Source organism: Nothobranchius furzeri, chromosome 12, assembly GCF_043380555.1.
Source record: "Nothobranchius furzeri strain GRZ-AD chromosome 12, NfurGRZ-RIMD1, whole genome shotgun sequence".
Classification (NCBI taxonomy): Eukaryota; Metazoa; Chordata; class Actinopteri; order Cyprinodontiformes; family Nothobranchiidae; genus Nothobranchius; species Nothobranchius furzeri.
Window position 1 is genome coordinate 68861825 of NC_091752.1, and position 5406 is coordinate 68867230.

Sequence of the window (5406 nt, forward strand, 5' to 3'; positions counted from 1 at the left end):
GAGGGATATACCAAGAGGAGGACTGGAAGAGTGATTGGGTTATTTTAATATGGTGAGAGGTATTGATGTATGTTAAGCACTGCTTATTTATAGAAATGAATGTGGAAAGTAGATATTTTAAAGTAACTGTGATTGTGTATATATTTATTAGCGTTTACATTTAGTAATGAGGTTTTAGGTGATGGTTTATCCCAATTAGGGAGATGTATAAAAGCTGATGTTTTCACTGAGAAGAGGTGAGGTGTGTGGGGGATGTAGAAGTCTGCGCAGCAAAAAATAAAGAAAAGAACACCATTCTCCTGTCTGGTCTGTGATGTTACTCTGCTAAATGGACTGCTTCTAAGGACCGGTCGGCCAAGATATATATATCTATCTCTCTATCTCTCTCTCTCTCTCTATATATATATATATATATATATATATATATATATATATATAGAGAGAGAGAGAGAGAGAGAGAGAGAGAGATGTAGATAGATGTATACATATATATATACACACACACATATCTATATATAAACACACACACACACACACACATATATATATATTTTTTTTTTTCCTGGTTTGTGAAGTAAGATTTGTGTAGAGATGAGATTTCAAAGTTCTTTTGAGGTAAAGCCACATAAACAGAACACAGATACAAAATGTGCATCCCAACAAATAAGACAACCAACACCCAAATCCCATCTGTCAGCCAGAACTGGCCCACCAGCAATGTTCTTTTTTCTCTTGGAACTCTGGAGGCTCGGGGGAGTTCTTAAAGCTATGGTATTATCCAGACGGTTTGGACGTAACCTTAGGGAAAGTGTTATGTTCTTTTGGGGCCGCTTCCCTTACTTCTGCTTGTCGTTATGTTGTTGAGGGTGGTTACTGTTTGGTTGAGTCTGCTCCCCCTTTGTTTCTGGTAAGGCCTCATATTTGGATTCTCTGGGTGAATCCCCAGTATTCGCACAGATAAGTTCATGTTAAGGCCAATGTTACGTTTTACCTTCTTCAGGGAGGCAAGAAGGAACTTGTGTAAAGAAAAACAAATTTATTAAAACATTAGAGGATAACACAAAACCGAGGGCTGGAAATCCTAACAGCAATACACTAACACAGCCCATAAAACTCAGAGAGTCAAATGTTCGTATAAAATAAAGCAGGAGACTAACCCTGGGTTTCCACGGGAGCCGTCAGCAGCATGTTACTGCAGCAGCACGTCTTGCTCGCGTAAGCTGCTGCTTGGCCCTTCCCACGAGACGCGAAGCAGCAGGAGAGCAGCTGTCACCGACCGAGCTCAAAGTCACACGAGTGACTTCGTCAGTAAACACAACAACAAGCAGGAGAAAATTACAACATGGTTTGTGTTTTTTCTGTCCGTTTTATAATCGCAATACGGACCTGAAAAACAAAGGAGACCGCTAGCTAGGTGATAACTTCTCACGGGGCCGCACAGTTAGTAACTTTTTTAAAAGTAAAGCAACCGGAAAGCAGTACGTTCTTTATTCTGAAAATCTCGGGAGCTTCTCTCCATTTCCCCGTCCAATTTCCTGTCTTTCCTTCCCCAAAAATGTCGAACTTGACCCGTTTCAGAGGCGTCGCGCGTAAAAAATAGAACCGGCGCGTAAAGGCCGCGACATGCTGCTCCTGAGACGCGGCCGACTCGCGCTGCTGACGGCTCAAGTGGAAAAGGTTCTGTTGACCACAGCGGTTCCTATCAGCAGCTATGACGTGCTGCTGACGGCTCCGGTGGAAAGCCGGGGTAAGGCTCAGAACAGCACCAAAAGAAAACCATTCAGACCTAAGTGTCCAGCAGGATGGTACAAAAGAAAGAAAGATGTGAGATGGATTAACTAAAAGACTCAGGGTTATTTCCAAAACCTAAAGAAGCATTCACTTTCTACATAATAATTCAGCAACTTAACCACAAAAGACTCTCAAACTCTAACAGTGGCCACTGTAGTTCTTTTACCAAGAGTAATTACTAAACCCAAAGAGAGACTTAATAAAAGCTGAGGAATTATTTTTCTTTCAAGATGTTTAAACTTCTAAAACCCTGAAACCAGCCCAAAGGGAGTCTACTTGGTTACAAGTAGCTCCCAGAATGACAGTTCCTCCAGCCTTTTATCCTTTCCAGATCCAGAGAAAACGATTAGTCCAATTGCTTCCACCTGAAGAACTGTGGAGGGATCCACTAGTGATGAGGCTGCCGGTGCTCATTGAGGTTTCCATGGTTACTGGACAACAGCATGGAGGCGGCCATCTTGTATCTGGATCTGGTGTTGTCACTCCAAAAGAAAACAAAACAATGGGAAGAAAACTACCAAAACAGGGGAAAAAATTCTGACTAAACAGTAATAATAATACGGCCAACCATTGAAAAACCCAGGTGTCGTAACAGCCGAGTGTTAAAGGGCCATATTACTCAGAACATTTCTGGAATGTCATTTTTGTCTTAACGAGTCTTCTTCCATTTTGTGTTGTCGTTTATCTCCCGTAGGGACGCTTTTTGGTTCTCGACTGGAAAAGGGTGGCTTGCCAACTCCGGGTCGGGAGAGAGGTCCAACCTGAAGTGGAGGAGTTTAAGTATCTTAGGGTCTTGTTCACGAGTGAGGGTAGGAGGGATCGGGAGATCGACAGACGGATTGGTTCAGCATCTGCAGTGATGCGGACAATGAGCCGATCTGTCGTGGTGAAGAGGGAGCTGAGCCAGAAAGCCAGGCTCTTGATTTACCGGTCGATCTACGTCCCAATCCTCACCTATGGTCATGAGCTTTGGGTAATGACCGAAAGAACGAGATCGCGGATACAAGCCGCCGAAATAAGTTTCCTCCGTAGGGTGGCCGGGCTCAGCCTTAGAGATAGGGTGAGGAGCTCGGACATTCGGGAGGGAATCGGGGTAGAACCGCTGCTCCTCCGGCTCAAAAGGAGTCAGTTGAGGTGGTTTGGGCATCTGGTCAGGATGCCTTCTGGACGCCTCCCTGGGGAGGTGTTTCGGGCATGTCCTGCCAGCAGGAGGCCCCCGGGTCGACCCAGGACACGTTGGAGAGTTTACATCTCCAATCTGGTCCGGGAACGCCTTGGGGTCCTGCCGGAGGAGCTGGTGGAGGTGGCGGGGGAGAGGACGGTCTGGAGCTCCCTAGTTGGGATGCTGCCCCCGCGACCCGGACCCGGATAAGTGGAGGAAGACGACGACGACGAGGGACGCTTTTTGTTGATAAAATGTTTGTTTTGTCAAATGTGATTTGGTGTACTGCTCCCCCCTTTTTTTTTTTTTTGCACTCACGTACCTGTGTTAGCCCTCCCAGGATCCCAGACCTGGTTGAGGTTGTAACAGAAGAACTTGTTTTATGCATTGTGTGTAAATAAACTCAAGTTTGGAGGAAGACATTGTCTCAGCCCATTTTTTGATCTAGCGTGATCACTCTCCGTACCTAAAATAATAACAGTCGTGGGGCTCTAGGTTCACACTTTTACCAAATTAATATGTAGTCAATTTGCTTTCTTTCGCTGAATTTCTACTTTGTTCTTGATGGTCGCACGTGTAGCATCATGAATGGCCTCATCTTGTGGGGCAAAGTTCACACTTTCCAGCTGGGTCACAGCTGGGTCGAGCTGTAACTTCCATCCACAGATTAAACCACCAGGAGCCGAATAGTCTACAATAACACCGTCTTCAATCTGACTGTTTATCTGTTTGCTGTTCCATCACGAGATGAAGGACCTTCAACTCTTAATCAAATAATTTAAAAAACTCTTTTATTATAAGGTTTACTATAATCATCATTAATGATCATCATGGTTCATTATAAATGTATTTTTAACTAATGAAATGACTTATTATTCTTTGGTTAATAATAATAATTATTTATGATAATCAGTAATGTGTGTTCAGTAACCAGAAGGTCTTTTGCACGTGTTTACACCTCATGCAGGACTCACTTCAAGGTAACTGCCTCACATGTCTTCCATAGTCATGCTTCCTGTCTCTGAGAGGGTGTGTTCTGAGGTTTTGTTAAAACCAAAGCTCCACAGCTTAAGTTCAGTTCTTGAACCAAGCTGATACTTCTTCGTGGCAACGAGAGTATCCCAGAGGAGAAGGTCGGCCGCCTGACTCCTCACTAAGCGTTCTGTCACGCCGATAGAATAGCTCTGAATAAACGCACCTATAACCAGCTGACACTACGAGATTCCTTAAGAATCTGCCCGGATGCAAAGCCACATCTACCTGTGCACCTCACGGCAACTCTAGGACCAGAGAAAGTCGGTACCCTTGGTCATCTGCCGGACCTGAGTACCCCCGAGGCTGACAACATCCTCCAGACCTCCAGATCCACACAGAGGGTCGTCTGAACGGTGAGGTAGAACACAGATTGCAGTTAGCTGCAAAACCAACGTTTCACCCAGAACGCGTTCTCCCTCTGAAAGAAAGCTTCTGAGATTTCATTCACGCATCCAAACCTCATCATTCCACTTAGTTTTCCATCCAGACACAGGGGTTGCTTTAACAACAAGTTTTAATATCAAAATTGTTGTTCAAATTTGTCATTTATAAATTGTTATTCATAAATTGTCTATTTTAAGTTGTCAGATTTGAAATTGTTAGTAATAAATTCTTAAATTTTTAAACCTGACTCTTCTTTGAATGAAACACAGAATGGTGTGCATTTTCAGTTATTGAATCAGCAAAGAACCTTATTAAGTCTTCTGTTTAATAAATAAACTTTTGCTATTAATTTAAACATCTTAAATATTAATCCGTAGATTAAATATAAACCAAGCTCGTTGGTGTATGAACTTCTATCGATTATATTAATATCTTAGATGTTTATATATGATAGAAGCTTCATATGTTAACTTGGTTGTCTTTCTCAGAATCTAACAAAGCTGATAGCAACAGCGTTAGTTCTAGTATGTAGATTAACCCTACACACGTGTGAACCATGTGCACAAACACATTCAGTGCAAACACACACGTGCACACATGCAGTTAAATGTCTTAAATTAAATTTTGTGCTGGTTTGACTAATATGTGTGATAGGCTGGGCGATCAACTGGTTGAGACACCAACCAGTCCTGCTACATCTACATACAAACAGTCCAAAGAACTGGGTGTGAGCGTAGCCTCTGTGTGGCCCTCCACATACGGCCCCTTGAACACCCAGATGGTCTGTTACACATACGTTTCTGGTTCTGATCAAGCGGCCAAGCAGTCAACAATATTTACATACAAATAGTCCCAAGTCAATATATGTCTGTGGTACCAAGAACTGGGTGCGAGTGTAGCCTCTTTGTGGTCCCCCACAACATGATGAACACAGGCTTTAAAAACTCTGGACATCTCCTGTGATTTAGATTCATCATATATTTCCCCCAGTTTCAGCTGAGTGTCTCATTTAGTAACAAAACATGATTGTGAAC

At 43.1% G+C, this 5406-nt stretch overlaps 1 protein-coding gene across 1 annotated transcript in view; it reads right to left on the reverse strand.

Annotated features, from left to right (window-relative positions):
* Positions 1-5406, reverse strand: part of LOC129157272 (zinc finger protein 665-like) — a 215297-nt gene that overhangs the window by 173387 nt on the left and 36504 nt on the right. The gene's annotated exons all lie outside the window — the stretch shown is intronic.